An 18885-nucleotide genomic window follows, 5' to 3' on the forward strand; every position below is an offset into this window, starting at 1 on the left:
TTGATCCATTCATCTACTGATGGGCATCTGGATTGGTTGCATATCTTAGCTATGGTAAATAATGTTGCAATAAACATAGTTGTGCTGGTAGTTTTAATATGGTCTTATTTGTGATCCTTTGGGTAAATGAACAAAAGTAGGATTGCTGGGTCATAGGGGAGCTTTATGTGGAGTCATTTGAGGAAACTCCATACTGCTTTCCAAATTGGTTGAAGAAGTTTACACTCCCACCAAGAATGCAGTAGGGTTCCCTTGTGGCCCCATCCCCTCCAGCATTTGTTGTTGTAAAAATATGGATTGCTTCACGAATTTGCAAGTCATCCATGTGCAGGGACCATGCTAATCCTCTCTGTATCATTCCGATGTTAGTGTATGGGCTGCCGGATTCAGCACAGAACATTTTTTATATAGAAGGTGTAATTGATTTTCTTAGTCAATTCCACAAAAAAGTAAGTTCAAAAGAATTGTCATGAAATTTTAGAATCATGCAGTTCTTACATAAGCACACATTTTTGATGTTGGCATAATTTGTGGAGGGGAAGGGGAAAATGTTTAAATAAGGATACAAGTAGACCCATTGCAACAATGAAAGGAACTTTACAACTTTGGCATCTCTACTACTGCCATACCTGCAGATTGTAACTTGATTGCTTCTTTTGAGGTAAGTATCACTATACCTGGGTCTGCTTGGACTGTGGTCCTCCTAACACAAACAAAACACATAGCACCCATCAAACTCTAACAGAGTTTCTGAAACTTCTTCTTCTTTTTTTTTTTTTTTTTTTGGTTTGGGCTTGCCTGGAACTGCAATTCTCTAATCTCTGTTTTCTAAGTAGATAATATTACAGGTTTGAGCCACTTTATCCAGTAAAAGTATACAATTTCAAGATATCTTGATATTGCCTATATTTGTGCTTAACATATATAGCTAGCCTTAATTTTCTCCCTCTTTTGTTTAGTACTCTGAGTTGAAAACATTGACTTTCTTAATATACATGGCTTTGTTTTGGGTGGAATCCCATCACAATCCAAAAAATCTCCCAAAAGTTTATGTCGAATCATGGAAAAGAAGGCTTCAGGTTGGAAAAAAAAACAAAACAAAAATAAAAAAACCAATGATCCTTAACTTATAATTGCAGTATACTTATAGTGTTAGTCAATACTTTCTGAAGTATGAGAAGAGAAGGAAGACAGAAATGTGAAAGATGTCAGGTCTCTGGAATTTCTGTAGTTGTCACTTCATGTTATATTCTTCCTTAAAATTTGCTTTATTAAAACCCTCTGGGTGGATATTAGTTGGACTGTTCGGTAACCTTAACCAAGAAATGAAGCTGAGGGCTGGGAGGGTGGCTCAGTGGTAGAGTGCTTGCCTTGCATGCATGAGACTTGGATTCGATTCCTCAGCACCACATAAGCCAAAAGAAAAAACCGGAAGTGGCACTGTGGCTCAAGTGGTAGAGCGCTAGCCTTGAGCTGAAGAGCTGAGGGACAGCACCCAGGCCCACAGTTCAGATCCCACGACCGGACCCCCCCAAAAAAATCTTTGGGCTGGGAAGGTGGCTCAGTGGCAGAGCACTTGCCTTGCATGCTCGAGGCCCTGGGTTCGATTCCTCAGCACCACATAAGAAAAAAGCCGGAAGTGGCACTGTGGCTCAAGTGGTAGAGCGCTAGCCTTGAGCTGAAGAGCTGAGGGACAACGCCCAGGCCCAGAGTTCAGGCCCCACGACCGGACCCAAAAAAAAAAAAAAAAAGAAATGAAGCTGATTTTAGAAGGCTGATGATTTGGTAAATAAAGGAATAATGAGAATGAGCACTGATATTGTCACAGAATGAGCCGACAAGGTTCATTGCTGAACAGCAAAACAAAGCAGTTTCAAGTCCGATGATGCACATTCGAACATATATAGATAGATACATATATGTATACATATACAAACATACATGAAAATGTATATATCCAGTAGAATATAGAGAGAAAGTTCGTGTGACAATTATTAAACTATATCAAACTGGTTGCAGGAAAGGTCCAGTAAAATATCAATAGTTTAGCATAGATTTTGCATAGATTTGTAAAGGATGAAAATTCTTTCCTCATTTTATACTTTACAAATATCTTTAGTACGTTTAAGTTTTTTTATATTGTAGTTGGAGCACCTATATAATGCTGAGAATGGAATTACATAAAGTATGCAACATGAATAGGCCAGCCAGTATAGGAAAGTTCATGAGATTCTTATTTCCAATTAACCACCAGGAGAAATGGAGTTCCAGTTCAGATTTTATGTAGAGCACTGGCCTTGAACACAAAAGCACCAGTCAGGCTGTGAGTTTAAGCCCTAGGATCTACAGAAACAAAAACACAAAATATAACTTTGAGTTAGATATTTTATAATGAAGCGTTTTTATGTACTCTACATTGTTAGAAAGACTAGATTTCTGTGTTAGCTTTATAACCTATCATAATAAGTGATATTGTCCATTTATTAAGCAGAAAGGCTTACTCAGATTTATAAGTTTGAAGGTTTCAGTGTAAGTGTATGTTCAGTTGGTTTTATTGCTTTGGTGGCCTGTGACAAGACAATGTCAAGGTGAGGAGTATATCAAAAAGAAATGTTTTTGACCTAGAATGATTAAAAGAGAAAAGAAGAAAGCAGATGAGTGTGCATGTTCTCAGAGGTTTCACTCTGAAGAACTTAATCTCCATAAGAACTATTCAGGTATTCTCCACAGTATGGGAGGAAATGGAAAGTCATTTTTCTTTAACACATAGGTCTTTCTGGGGCATTCTGAATTCAAATGGCAACATCCTCACCAATGATAATGAATTGTCCAGGGGTGGAATAGATATTGCTATAAATTCCAATCAGATCTCAGCAGACTAAATATTTTATGGAATCCCTATTAAAATATTTTCTTGCAGACTGACTGGGTCTTCATACTACATATTTGTATATCTGTGTGTATGTGTGGGTTTGAATAAACTAATACAGCAATGTAGCAAATTAAAGTATTAGTAAGGCCTTTCTCTTCTCATATCATGAAAGCCTGCCACAATTCTCAATCAAATCCCATTCAAGATTCAAACATTAATGCTCTCTCAAAAGTTCTGTATGCAAACCCAGGTACATTCACTTCATTTAAGTCGGCAATGATATATGAAAATTTTAAGTCTACCATGGAAAAAAATTATATTAAGCAAAGTTAGCCAGGCCCAAAAAAACTTAGGTCCCATGGTTTCCCTTAATTGCAATAACTAGTATATGTCTGAGTCATGCAGAAAACATCAGATAAGTTGATGTTAGGAAAATGAACCCTAATATATGTATTCAAATGTTTTTTTTTTCTTTCAGGTGATTGTTTCTAACACATTTATAAGATTATTTCTTTGTTGCTTTGTATGTCCCTCCCCCATGGTATAACCCCTGCTTTCACTGTATTTGAGGTTGGTATAATTTGAGAAGGGGAAAGGAAAAAAGAAATGTTTAAATTGGGGTACAGGTGGATCCATTCCAACAATGAGATGTACAAGTCGTTATATGGAAAAACGAACTTTACAACTTTGGTGGGGGCAGGGAGGAGGATTGGATGGAGGGGCAGGGGAGGGAGAATGGGAAGGGATGGGAAGGGGAAACAAAGGAGGAGGCTAGAATGCTTGATAAGAAATGTACTCATTATCTTGTCCATGTAATTATAACCCCTCTGTACATTATTTTCACAATATAAAAAGAAAAAAAGAAAAATTTAAGTCTTCCAATTACCTTGTCACCAAGGAAACATGTACAATATTTCCTTAAAAAATATCTAGATTGTAGAACACTTTAGCCAGAAAATTGAAGGAGTATACATTATAGGATTTAATTTAAATATTTAGTCACTGAAATGTATATTCTATATCCACAACTTAGAGCCCCTTCAAAATACATAATTGCAAACCTCATCTATTACCAACTTCCGTGAAGACAGTCCTTGCTGAAAACGAACCAAATGTGGTAAGCCAATTAAAATGTACGCCTTTGTCAAATGCTGTTGTTTTAAAGCATGGAAGTGATAGAACAATTAATGCCAGTGAACAGCTGGTTCTAAGGAGTATGGAAAGTGATTACTTTGGACTCTAGGTGGAAAAATCCACAGATGTTTCAGATTGTGCTTCGTTTTGGCATTTGTGAGATATATTTTGGAAAGCACAATGAATGAAAGCATGTTGTTTTATAAAGATTTGCTGACTGACAAACCAGGGAAAGAAAACTTATTGAAATGTTTCAAATGAGAAGACAGACAATAGGGTGGGTAAGATGTGGTATGCAGCTTTAAATACAGACTGAAGCAAACCAAAGAATGGGAAATATTTTTCCTTAAAAGCTTTCTGGGTGTATTGTGCTATACACTATAATGATGAAATGATCATTTCTATGGAAAAGTCATGAAAAAACATTGTCACCTCTTGAATTTCTTTATAAAGTGAATCTTAATTGATAAGAATGAAGAAATTTAAATATGTTAATAAAACATTATCAAGTATTACTTTAATTTTTCATTAAAAGTTAAAGCAAACTGACAGACTATTAGTCCATTAAGATTTATGTTTCCTGTCATATTTATTTTCCTTTTGTTCCTCTTTTTTGGGTGGTGATATTTTTTTCAGAAAGGCAACATAGTCTTAACCATTACTCACAAAATTTATGCTGTCAGAGAATCAGAGTTTTTTTTTTTTATTAAATTAAGACAATAGTAGGCTCATTTTATGCCAAATCAAAATATAAACACCAAAACATTTTTCACTAAAAAACCACTCATAAAAGATCATGAGGGGGAAAAGGCTCAGGAGGACCGGTATAATCCAGGCGCAGGAAGAAAAGCTTAGGAAAACACCTGAACATGTGGCATCCCAATGCATGGCAGCCGGTGCAAAATGCAAGTATCCCTTACATGGGGTGCCCTGGAGGTTCCAATCCTGGGTGTCCACCTCCTTTGTGCCCACAACCTGTAAATCCAGCCATTCCTCCTGGTCCTGTACCCGGGTGTCCCTTTCCTCCAGGACCTCCCCAGGGGAACCCAGCTTTCCCTCCATGTGGGCCCTCTTACCCTGTGCCACAGCCACAGTATCCAGGATACCAACCCTCAGGTCCTTACCCACCCCATGCCCACCACCTGCACCTGGCATATGTCCTGTGAATCCCCTTGCTCCTGGCATAGGCCCACGAGCCCCAATGGACAAGAAAACACTGAAGAAAATGAAGAAAACACATAAAGAGATGCACAAACACCACAAGCATGGCAAGCATTCTTCCTCTTCCTCCTCCTCTTCCAGCAGTGACTCTGACTGAACTCAGGGCCTGGACCCTCCCCTCAAGTCTCACCAGTTTTGCTCTCATCAAGCTTCTGCTGTGGTGTTGTACTAGGGGGAAATTAGCCCTCTGATCCCCACCCCACCCTCATCTGAGCCTTACCCTGCTGTTCAGCCTTGACTTGCTAGGGAAATGGATAAAATATTTCTGTGGGTTAGTAAAGACCATCTCCTTCCTGGTTGATCGATCTTTTGTTTTCTTTTTCTTTTTCTTTTTTTTTTTGGTTCGAGACTGGGACTCCAGCTCAGTACCTAATGCTTTTAGTCATTGGCTAGCACAATAAAAATTGAGCTGTGCCTCCAATCTCAAGAGCTGAAGACTTTAACAGAGGAGGAGTTTTTTGAAGATGGCGAAACCTGTGAGCTAAATGCTGAAGACAAGTTTAAATTCTGTAAAATGTATTTTTTGTCCTTCCATTTCCGTTTGTAATACGTGTGGTTGGTGGAAATTTCATAATGATAAAAAACCTGTACTTTTTTTTTTATAAAGGTAGCATACTAGGATCATTTAAAGCTAGATATGTTCCCAGCAGGCCTCCTAATGATTTCATTAACTGCAAGGCTGCCTTGATTCAAAGCAAGAGTACATTTGGTTGATGAGCTTTCTGGAAATGTAATCTCTACTCCTTAGCTGAACATGCTAGCTCAGGTCCTACTCTCATTTTCCAATTCTCAGTCCAAATAAAGCTATTTTTTTCTGGTCAAAAAAAATCATGAGGATTTGGGGGAAGATGGAGGAGGAGAAGCTGGAGGGTAAACAAGCTCTTACATAGAAAGCAGTTTTAATGTTCCAGTGAACAGTCCTAGGCTAGAGAGTCACACCAAGTGTGCCATCACAGTAAAGAGAGTTTGGCCAAAGAGGGAAAATCCAGGCAAGATGACAGATCTGAGCACTTGCCAGGAGCCACAGCTGAGGTGGCAGTTGGGACAGCGCCAGTGGCTGTAGCCCTCATCCCTACAGAGAGAGTCCACGACAAAGGCCCCAGATGTGGCCGGTGAGCGGATTCTACTCAACACCAGCAAGAACTAACAAGGAGCAGATATCTTCATCCTGCAGATCACAGACCAGAGATGACGCAGGAACCAACACTCTGGCATGAGTAGAATCCTGACATGCTCACTCCTTCTCAGGGTGCAGAGGAGGGAAGGCCACCCATCCTCCACTACCAGAGATCTCCATCTAAGATACTGACCTCCACAGGGCTGAGCAGATAGCTCCAACTCAGGCCTTGGAAGAAAACAAGAGAGTCATTTAGTAGGTCACAGGAAGTAGACATGACCTGCCAGGCTCAGCTCCACCGAGGGGAATGTCACCCCACCCAGCCAGTAGAACCAGTGTCCTCAGAGGAGTGATTTCCTTCACAGGGTAAACAGAGACAGAGGCTGCTCCTTCCTACAGCAGCCTAGACAAACAATTGAAACTCAGTAAAAACAAAAACAAAAACCCTGAGAATGTTTTCCATGAGTGTTTCAGGAATTTCCCCACAGGGAAAAGCTACTATTTGCTGAAAAGCCTCAACCCTACCTCATCACGGCATTTCCACACTGAAGGAAACAGCCATCTCCCTCTTTTGTGATATTCAAAGCAGATCTCCCTTCCACGGAATAGCCTGGGAAGAGGATCACAAAATCCTGGGTAAAGCAGAGCATTTTTCTGCCAGCATGAAAATAATTGACTTAAGAAACCAGTCAAGCAAAAGGAAAACCAAACACCACAAGCACACCAGAGACTCCACCAAGAGACTGGTTATGGACGCAGGGGAGATACAGGGTCTTCCCATACCCCACACCCCAAAAAAAACACAAAAATCAAAGAACTCTTTCTTTAACCTTTTTTTCAATTTTTATTTTTTTAAAAAATGTTTGATGTTAATTTTTTTCTCATAATTTTTATTTCTGATGTGTGTGTGTGTGTGTGTGTGTGTGTGTGTGTGTGTTTGTGTGTGTGTGTGTGTGTGTGTGTGTGTGTGTGTGTGTGTGTGTGTGTGTTAATCTCCTTTGACATTTTGGTCCTTTTTTATTGTTTTCATTTTTTCTCTCTCTTTTTTGTTTGACTTAATTGCTGTTCAGCTCATCCCCAGATACATACCTGTGGTCAATTATTAAACCTTATCCCCCATTGTGTACATACTTAATCCTGAAATTTATTACTCGAGTCAAAACATCTTAGGCTTAATTTCTATAATAGCAGTATTATCTCTTTATACCAATATAATTTTCAATTAACTAATTTTAATTTTCTTTTATTTTTTATTTTTTCATATTTCCTTTCTATCCCTCCTCTCATCTCATCCTATCCTTTTCTTCCCTCAATATCATTTCTTTAAACTTACATAATTTTGTGTTTCACTTCTTAGATTTAAATTTTTGTTTATCCATTTTTTCTTTATTTTTAAAAAAATCTCTCTCCTATCATTCGGTCCAATCAATTTCCCTCTCAGAGATTAGGACTTGTTTAAATTCACTCTTCTTTAACCTTTCCACATTCCTCTAATCCTAATTTTCTCCACAATTCTCCCTAAACCTAATAATTTCTGGTGTGTCAATTTTTTGACACACCTTTTTGCTTTTACTACCCCATTAGTCCATGGTTGTTTGATGATGAATAGATTATATCTGATGAACTAGATTGTATCTGCAGCCATTTTGACTGTGCAACTACAGGACTCCGGTTGATGCTTGCCTTAAAATAGCGGTCTAGCACAAAATTGGTTTTACTTTCATACCAAATGGGCAGAACAAGCCAGAAAACACAAGAAAAATGGCAAGTCCAGGTATATGAATTCCCACTCATGATAATCAGGTGACAGAATACTTAATGAATAATCCAGGAGAGAGCTCCCAAAAAGCTCTACAAGCACTACTGGTAAACATGTTGAATGAATACATTGAAAACTTGTAAAGGACTCAGTGTGAGTGTGATAGAGAGCGAGAGGGGGCAAACCAAAGATTAATATAGGAATCTTGTGAGCATGAGGAAGCTACTCAAAGATTAATACAGGAATTGTATGAGCAGGTTGAGAACAGTCAAAGAGAAATACAGAAATCGCATGAGAAGGCTGAGATCAGTCAAAGAGAAAGACAGGAATTGCATGATTGTGAGGAAGCTGTTCAAAGAGTAATACAGGAATTGTGAAAGAGGGATGAGAATAGAGCAAGATCAGTAAAGGCATCCATGAACAGACAGCTGAATGAATTCAGGGAGACCACAAAAGGAATGCTCAATGGAGCCAAAGAAAAGTAATGGGAGCCCAAGGAAACCATAACGAATCAACTAAGTGATTTGAGAACAAACACTGACCACCAAATTAAGGAAGTAAAGTTTATACAAGACCCAAAACAAAGCTCCAACAAAGAATTTGAAGCCATCAAAGCCAAACAATTAGAAGGAAAAGAAATAAAAACAAAGTAGAAATTCTTGACAGTTGGTTAGACCATGCAGAAGATCGAATCTTGGGCATTGAAGACAGCCTAGATATTATAGAGAAAGAATGTATAACTATCCAAGACAAATCCAAGAAATATGATAGATCTATTCAACATTTGGAAAGCACCATCAGAGGCCTAATCTGAGGATAATGGGTGTAGAGGAGCACCTAGAGACAGAAGTTAATGGTTAAAATTTATTTCACAGAATTGTAGCAGAGAACTTCCCAAACATGCAAAAAGATAGGCCTATTCAGATACAAGAAGCTTTTAGAACCACCAAACCAGACTTACAAAAGATACTTGAAGATGTCCTACACATAGAAAACCAACAAGATGACAATAACGGCCAAGAAACAGGCTCCAAGTGAATAAAATTAGAATTTAACACCAAAAGCCACCAAAGAAAGTCCTCTAACACATGGAGGCTGAACAACACACTGTTGAATCACCAGTGGGTCATGGAAGAGATTAGAAAGGAAATGCAAATGTTCATGATATTCCACAAAAATGAAATCATAAATTACCAGCTCCTCTTGGACACAGGAAATGCAGTACTCAGAGGCAATTTTATACCTCTGAGTTCCTACATCAACAAATTAGAGAGATCTGAAACCAACAATTTAAAGAGACATTTACCTCAGTGAAAAAGAGCAACCAAATAAACTCCTGTCCAGTAAATTGAAAGAAATAATTAAATCAGAATTAAACGAATTAGAATCCAAAAAAAAAAAAAAATAGAAAGAATCAACAAAACAGAGTTGGTTCTTTGAAAAAATTAACAAAAATTGACAGACGCTTAGCAAATCTTATCAGAAAAAGAAGAGCACACACAGAAATAAACAAACTCAGAGATGTGAATGGAAACATCACCACAGAAACAACCAAAATCCAGAACATTATAAGGGAATACTTCTCAAACTTTTATGCTAATAAGTTGAGAACCTGGTAGAAATGGACTTTTTCCTAGCAAATATTGACATGCCAAAACTAAACCAAGATGAGTTAAATCAAATTAACAGGCCCATATCAAGCATTGAGATAGAAGCAGCAATAAGTGACCTCTCATCTAAGGACCAATGGATTTACAGCGGAATTCTAAAAGGCCTTCAAAGCAGAGCTCACACCAATACTCCTCCAACTCTTCAATGAAATTGAAAGAGAAAGTGCACAATGGGACTCATTCTATGAAGACATCATAACCCTCATCCCAAAACCAGGCAGGGACTCATCAAAGAAAGAGAACTAGAGATCCACTTCTTTGATGAACATTGATGCAAAACTTCTCAACAAAATTTTGGCCAATCGACTTCAACAATTCATCCAAAAATCATACACCACGATCAAACAGTATTCATTTCAGGGATGGAAAGCTGGTTCAATATACGCAAATCAATTAATATAATTCATCACATCAACAGGAGCAAAGATAAGAACCACATGGTTATCTCAATAGATGTAGAAAAAAGCGTCTGACAAGTTCCAAAACCCTTTTATGAAGGCTCTGGGAAAATTAGGAATCCAGGGAACATTCCTCAAGACAATAAAGGCTGTATATGACAAACCTTCAGCCAGCATTATACTTAATGGTAAAAAAAACTAAAGCCATTTCCTCTTAGGAACTAGACAAGGATGTCCAATCTCTCTACTTCTCTTCAATTTAGTATTAGAATGCTTCGCTACAGCAATAAGACAAGATGCAAACATTAAAGGATCCAAATAGGGAAAGATGAAATAAAACTTTCGCTCTTTTCAGATGACATGATCTTATATTTAAAGAATCCCACAGAATTCACTCCCAAATTACTCATGCTGACTCAAAATTTTGGCAAAGTAGCATGGTATAAAATTAACACTCAAAATCAATGGCTTTACTGTATGCCAACAATGAGAAAAGCGTGGCTGACATAAGGAAAGCAACTCCATTCATAATAGCCCCACAAAAAATGAAATACATAGGAATTAGATTAACCAAACAAGTGAAAAATCTATGATGAAAACTTTAAAAACCTGAAAAAGGAAATGAAAACAGAACTTAGAAATTGGGAAAATCCTCCCATGCTCCTGGATTAGAAGGATCAACATCATGAAAATGGCAATATTTCCCAAAGCTATGTACAAATTCAATGTGATACCTATGAATATTCCAACCTCATTCTTCCAAAAAATAGAAGAGGCAATCCAAAAATTCATATGGAACAATAAAAGACCCCGAATGAAAAATGATCCTCAGAAAGAACAATGCCGGAGGAATATCAATACAAAATTTCAAACTCTACTACAAAGCCGTAATAATCAAAACAGCTTCATACTGGCACCAGAACAGATCTCAGGACCAATGCAATAGAACTGAAATCCTAGATATTAACTCACAGATATATAGCCATCTAATCTTCGATAAGAGAGCTAAAAAAAATAGAATGGAAGAAAGACAGCTTCTTCAGTAAGTGGCTGTCAAACAAAATTGGTTAATCTCTTGTAGAAAACTAAAGCTATATTCTTATATATCACCCTGCACCAGAATCAACTCCAAATGGATCAAAGACCTAGAGTTACAGCATACACCCTAGGTCTCCTTGGCAAAGGCCAAAATTTTCTTAATAGATACCCAGAAACACAACAAATCAAAGAAAGGTTGCACAAATGGGATTACATATAATTGTAGAGCTTCTGCATGGCAAAGGATAAAGCTAGCAAGATCAATAGAAAACCCATGGATTGGGAGAAGACCTTCATTAGCCATACAACAAACAAGGGTTTCATATCTAAAATATACCTGGAACTCACAAAAGTAAATCCAACAACAAATCCTCAAACAACTGCCCAATAAATAAGTGGGCTAAAGACTTAAAGAGAAACTTCTCTGAAGAGGAAAGAAGCATGGCTAATAGACACATGAAGACATGCTCAACTTCCCTAATCATAAAAGAAATGCAAATCTAAACAGCATTGAGATACCACCTCACACCAGTTAGAATGGCTATAATCAAGAACTCTAATAACAAAAGAAGCTGGAGGGAATGTGCACAGAAGGAAACCTTATTGTATTATCGGTGGGGGTGTAAACTTGTTCAACCACTTTGGAAAGTAGTATGGAGGTTCCTCAAAAGAATCCACATAGAGCTCCCCTATTTCCCAGCAATCCCACTTTTGGGCATTTACCAAAATGATCACAAACATAACCATACGAAAGCTACCAGCACAACTATGTTTATTGCAGCATTATTTACCATAGCTAAGATATGGAAGCAACCCAGATGCCCCTCAGTAGATGAATGGATCAAGAAAATATGTTGTATATACACAATGGAATTCTCTGCCTCCATCAGAAAGAATGACATTGCCCCATGTGTTAGGAAATGGAAAGACTTGGAAAAAATTATATTAAGTGAAGTAAGCGAGGTTCAAAGAAACAGAGATCCCATGGTTTCCCTTATTTGCAATAACTAGTGTATTTGTGAGACAAGCAGAAACGGTCAGATAAGTTGATATTTGGTGAAATGAACCCCAAGATAAGAACTCAAATTGCTATTGTTTCTAGCATATTTCTAAGATGATTTCTTTGTTGCTTTGTATGTCCCTCCCCCATGGTATAACCCCTGTTTTCACTGTATTTGATGTTGGTATAATTTGTGGAGGAGAAGGGTAAAACAAATTCTTTAAATAGGGATACAGGTGGACTCATTGCAACAATCAGATGTACAACACGTTATGTCGGAAAACGAACTTTACAGCTTTGGGTTGGTTTGGGGGTGGGGAGTTGGGAAGGGATGGTAAGGGGAAACAAAGGAGGGGGCAACAATGCTTGATAAGAAATGTAATCATTACCTTGCTCATGTAATTGTAACCCCTCTGTACGTATTTTCACAATAAAAAATCATGAAATTTAAAGTAAAAACCCATGTCAATTTTTTGTTTTTTTTTGTGGTCATGCGGCTTGAACTTTGGGAATGGGCGCTGTCTCTCAGCTCTTCAGCTCATTGATACCACTGTACCACTTGAGCCACAGTGCTGTTTCTACTTTTCAAGTGGGTTATTGGAGATAAGAGTCTCACAGACTTTTCTGCCCAGGCTGGCTTTGAACCACTATCCTCATTAAGAGACTCCTGAGTAGCTAGGGTTGTAGGCATGAGCCATCGAAGCCCAGATCCAAGTCAATTTCTAAAAAGCAAGCTTATTGAAACTTCTGGCTTTTTCCAATAAACAATCTTACTTTTTAGCATTAGTTCATAATTATGAGTTATTTTTAGATGTAACTGTGAACTTTTTAATAGAATCAAACATAATTTTTACTATTACTCAGTATTTCACAAAATCCACTCTAATTAGCTTTCCCCAAAGTAAATTATTACATACTACATTGCTCACTATTATTACACTCTATATTATATATAGTGTGAAGCGAAAATAATTTGGACCATTTCATATAAATTATTAGATGGTATTTTAGCATTACAAATTCACATCTGTGACTTTAAAAGAAGGAAAGAAGATTTTAGAGTTAAAATCAAATGTAAATGTGTACTGTGTCCTAATTAAAGCAAATTTATGAGTTCATACAGACAAAATTATTTTCTTTCCACTAAAGGCTTTGAAGTAATACTATTGGAAATAGTGAGAAAAGAGGAGGAAGAATTCAAATCATGTCAAAGAATGTGTCTGTTATTCTGCTACCCCCTCCATTAAGAAGACCTACCTGGTCCCAGATGTCACAAAACTTCAAGTATCTCTCTTAGAAATCTATTTGGAAAAGTTCTAAATCACTGATTATTTATGTACTTTCTGTTATATGAAACAAAATATAGACACAAAACAACTGAAATAAAATGCACACATATGTTGAAGTCACCACAGCTGGAAAAACAACCAACAAAGTAGAACTCCCCCAGGAACAAAAACTTGTTGTGCTTGGTTGTTTTTAAGCACAAAAACCTCAAATACATGTTACCCTTGAGTAGATCCATAAAACTAACTGTGTCTCAGAAATATGGTTGTGTTATGAGAAGTACAAGTTGTCATGTCAAAAACGAACTTTACAACTTGTTGGGGGGGGAAGATTGAGTGGGGGGGCGGGAGAATGGGAAGTGATGGGAAGAGTAAACAAAGGAGGAGGCTACAATGCTTGATAAGAAATGTACTCACTATCTTGCCCAGGTAATTGTAACCCCTCTGTACAGTATTTTCACAATAAAAAATTATTAAAATTAAAATAAAAAAAGAAATATGGTTGTGTTAATTTGTAATTAAATTCATCTAGATGAAGGTAATATAGCAAATCACATGAATGGATCAAGTTGTTTAAAACAAATGTGACTGTATGTGGAGTGGGAGCTGCACATATTAAAAGAATTAAATAACAAAAAACATGACATACTTAAAAAATTAAGAAATGCAATGAATAAGTCCAATAGTATCCATATTGAGACCTAAATCCTACTGATTTAACAAGAACAAAATATACAAATAATAGAATCTGAGCAGGGTACCTGAGTATACATAATTTTAAACTACTCCAAATTGTAGAAGACTGAATGTAGGTTATCTAAAGGAAAACATCAACCCATGATATAAATGACACTAAAAATTTCATGAAAAGATAGAAGTCGTTTCTAGAAAATACTATTTTAATAAGTGATGATCAAAATCTTTTTAGTACTGACAAAATTACATACCCATTTAGTTAGATCCAAAAAAGACTCAGGATACTCAAGCTGATTTGAAATTTTGGCAAAGTAGCAGGATACAACTATATCGTTATTATGGATGTTGACTCTGGCATGGAATTAATTTCCTCTTTGATCTGATAAATGAATATATGAAAGAACAGAACTTCAGCTAAATATCAAGACCTAACTAAACATATAACCAGAAAAGTCATCATGCAAGCCGTATTGCAACTGGGATAAAAGAAGTATCAGTCATACTGATTCTGTATTTATTGTAAATGCTGATTTTTTTCATAAATTATTTCCTTTAGCTTGCATTTTTAAAACATTGTGTTAATGATGTATATCTTGGGAACAAATTTTGGATTCCTCCTTCAATTTAGTTCTGAGTATAATGTCTCACTTCAGTTCCTAACCCATGAAATGATGTTGTTTACAAAACAACTATTATTTATAATACACAAAATCTCATAAGCATGACACCTGTAAGCATTGGTTAACATTTGGATATCATGGTCTCATGACTGATGAGGCTTATCTGTATGAGTATAACTGTACCTAGATTCCTCAGCTTAAATTTAACCACTGTTAAAAAATGTTTATATCTTTATTTCTCACCCATCGAAGATTAAACCTGAGTATAAAGCCTAAGGAAAATGATATGGTGAGGGTCTAGCTTTTCTAGATATAAAATAAACAAAATGCAGCGTAGAGTAACTCACTGGTTTAAAGTCAACCTATTTCTCCAAAACATTCTAAGCATTTCCTTACAATCTGTGTTATTCTCAAGAAGGGGGGAATGGGAGAGGAGGATTAACCAAGCTTTGTCTTCAAATATACATAATTTGGATTTGACTCTTTATTTTGCTATAAGCATTTTTGATAAAAATTGTTTGAATAATTCATTTCCAGGTCAGCTATAATATATCCTAGTTTTATATTCCAAAGTACATTCAGAAAATACTATATAGCAATTAAGTAAAGAAAGTCCGGGCAGAAAAAATGACATTTCTATACTATGTGATGCCCAATTCTTAGGTATTTCATTATGCCCCAATTTAATGAATGTGATTGTTTAAATCTTCATAAAGTATTTATTAAAATCGATCAGTGTCCTATAAAATAATTGTGTATAATTTTATCCTAGAATCATTCAAGAACTGCCCATTCAATCATAGCATACATCACATTCCATTGGTATTCATATGGATAGGAATGAGTTTCTTAGGATCTCCCGCCTGCCATTTGGAGGTGGCAGAACCAAGATTCAAACTATTCAAACTGTGGGCTCCAGCTCCCACCACTTGATTAGACAGGCACCAGTGGCTCTCACCAGTCCTCCTTGATACTTACAAGCCTGTGATAGGAGGATCATGGTCAAAGTCACCCTAAGCAGGAAAGTCTTTGAAACCCCTGACCAACTTCAGTGCCAACAAAGCCAGAAGTAGAGCCTTATGGCTCCAGTGGTAGAGGGCTAGCTTTGAGCAAAAGTAGCTCATGGACTGTGCCCAGATTCTGAGTTCAAGGTCTGGGACTGGCAACAAACAGACATAAACAACAATCTGTGCAGCTATCCAGCTAAAGCATGTCACCCTCTAGTCCCCAACTAAATTGGACAGAGTTCCCTGGGAAAGGGGCTGGGAGAGCCACTGTCATCTTGACTCTGCCCATTCTGCCTGCATCACACGATTTCAGCCACACCATTATTTCATGGTTCTTTCTGACCAAAGGGATACAAGAGCACATTCCATGCTGCCTGGGAGATGGACTAGACTCTGTTAGCATACTCGGAGGCTGAGATCCACAGGGGGAAAATCCTGCCACAGGAGCGTGGGCCCGCTGCAGGCACCCAGGCCACCCTGCAGCTCAGTGACAGACTGAGCTGGAGCCACAGGCCCTCTGCCCTATGAGCTGCCACCACAGCATGCGTGGGGATGGGAAACAGGACACATGGGCATCGGAGAAGAAAATCTGCTTTGTCCATGACCTGCCTGATGAGGTGTACACCAGAGTCCAACAGGTGAGCTCCACCATTGATGCAGCCAGCTGTTGGCACACATCCAAACCATCGAGGAGTCCTTCATTGTGTGTAAAGAGCAGGTATTGGTCTTGAATGAGCTGTGTTGGGAGAAAGCCAAGTGCATACACTGGCTGTCTGAGGAGAAGATGGAAAGGAGGAGAGTGCTGCGGGAGCTGCTGTTGCTCCTCACAAGGGAAGGCACATACAGCAGTCTTCAGATGCCAGCACAGGCTGAGCCCTCCCCCCCCAACTCTGCTTCCCACTCCTCAGGGCCTGTGGTGGGTGAAATGAGGGAGGAGCAGAAAGGTTTTGAAGAATTGCAACTTGAAGACAGCATGGAAACTGCCAGAGGAGAGGTCAGGGTTCCCGACCCCATAGTGGACTCCCCCAAGGAGCACGTCCTGTCCCAGATGCCCCACATCCAAATCCACCCACAGCTCCCAGGCTCAGGGGAGGAGTGCTCCCCCACTTTCTCCTGTAAACTGATGTGGATGATGAATCTCTATGTGACATACTGACTCTCATAAGCCTTGGCAGCCACCAGAAGTAGGTGGCCAGGTGGCTTTCTCTCATGCCTCCATCTGCTGGGGGATGGGAAGGTTAAACTGGGGATTAGAGAGGACAGAGGCTTCAGGGAGTTGGCCCAAACTCAAGGAATATCTAATGGCCCATTGGTGGCCAGGAAAGAGGCCCATGGTATGCTTATCACAAAGAATAAATTGTTTTCAAAGCAAAAAGAAAGCCTCCAACAAAGATTTGTTCTTCCAATCCTGGGGCTTGAACTCAGGGTCTGGCCACTGTCCCTCAGCAAGTTTTGATCAAGACTGGCACTCTACCAGTTGAGCCCCACCTCCCTTTCCAGCTTTTTCTGTGTGGAATAGAACCAAGGGCTTCAGACATTCTAGGTGACCACTCTACCACTGAGCCACATTCTCAGCTGGGATGATTCTCCCCCCTCCCAAACCCATATGACCATTCCTCAGATAAATAGGAAGTAGGGGCTAGGATGAATATGAAGCACAAGTCTGGTTCACACCAAAATATTACCCCGCCCCCTCTTCCCACACCCTTAGTTGACGTTTCTCTTCTACCATTGAGGGATGAGAGAGGGAGAGAGGAGTCCCAAAAGAGTAACAACAACAGTGGCCCCCTGAAACCCACATCCTCCCACACACAAGTGGTCCTCCAGATTCTGGTTTTACCTGACTCAATGTGAAGTCTACATTTTCTCCCCACCACTGCAAGGCTCAGGATGAAATAAAGGTCAGCCATGGCCTCAGCCCACACCCAAGGTGGAAGCTCCTGGTCCCAGACCTACTTCCACCTCTGACTGCCCCTAGTTAGGCCAGACCCACCACTCATCACTACGTTGGTGGTGATGACCTCATGGATGGATTCCAGGAAGAAGTTCTATGGCAAAGAGCAAAAGCAGCAGGGTGAGCAGGGCAGAAGGAAGTGGGGGTGATTGCTCTGGGATCTTCCTGCAAGCCCTCCCGTCCAGCCAGATCCATGCTGACCCAAAGCATGGACAAGGCCAGGGGGTGAGACGAGATGGAGGAGCACAGGACTAAAGGAGGTACTGTTTTGTCTTAAAGGACTTGATTAATTCCAATTATAATTAATTCCAATTATATTTGGCCCATGCCAATCCCAAAGACAACATGCAATGCCTCTCCTTGTTGTTGTTGGCCGTGAGCACTGTCCCTGAGCTCTTTTTCTCAAGTCTGGCACTCTACCACTTGAGCCACAATGCCACTTTTGTTTTCTGACGTTTCATGGAGGCTAAGAGTCTCACACACTGTCCTGCCCAGACTGGCTTGGCACCGTGATCCTCCAGATCTCAGCTTCCTGAGTAGCTAGGATGACAGGCATGAGCCACCAGTGCCCAGTATGTGATGCCTTTTGAAGGCATCTTGGTAAATCTGTAAAGGAGCCCAAAGGGCCTGGATAGACCATGACCCAATCAAGGAGCCGGGATGGGGGAAGGCTGACCTTCTAGCCATTCTGTTCCCCCAAAATTAAAGATGCCAGGTGCTATTGTATGCACCAAACACCTAGGCCAGCAGCCACCAGGCTTAGTGGGGAAAAAGTAGAGAATACCCAAAGATTGCAGTGTAGAAATCTCTGATTTTGCATGCATGTGGTGTGTGTGTGTGTGTGTGTGTGTTTGTGTGTGTGTGTGTGTGTGTGTGTGAACTCAGGGCCTAGGCTCTATCCCTGAGTTTTCTTGCTCAAGGCTAATGCTCTGCCACTTGAGCCACAGCCCCACTTGCTTTTTGATTGTTAATTGTAGGTAAGAGTCTAAAGGACTTTCCTCTCCAGGGTGGCTTTGAAGCATGATGGGGGCCCTAAGGAAGCAAGAGTAAACACAACTCGCAGGTACAATCCCTATGGTGGGCCACTCCTGTCCCCTGGTGGCCACAGGCAGA

At 39.2% G+C, this 18885-nt stretch overlaps 1 non-coding gene and 1 pseudogene across 1 annotated transcript; one reads left to right on the forward strand and one right to left on the reverse strand.

The window, feature by feature from the left end:
- Window positions 1–286: 286 nt before the first annotated feature.
- LOC122102101 lies at window positions 287–393 on the reverse strand. Its single transcript, XR_006146458.1, has one exon. It is a non-coding gene; the product is annotated as a U6 spliceosomal RNA (small nuclear RNA).
- A 4482-nt stretch (window positions 394–4875) lies between these two features.
- Window positions 4876–5324, forward strand: LOC122102099 (annotated as a pseudogene).
- The last annotated feature ends 13561 nt before the right edge of the window (window positions 5325–18885 follow it).

The sequence above is a fragment of the Dipodomys spectabilis genome, unplaced genomic scaffold (assembly GCF_019054845.1).
Source record: "Dipodomys spectabilis isolate Male_0828 unplaced genomic scaffold, ASM1905484v1 ptg000742l, whole genome shotgun sequence".
NCBI classification, from domain to species: Eukaryota; Metazoa; Chordata; class Mammalia; order Rodentia; family Heteromyidae; genus Dipodomys; species Dipodomys spectabilis.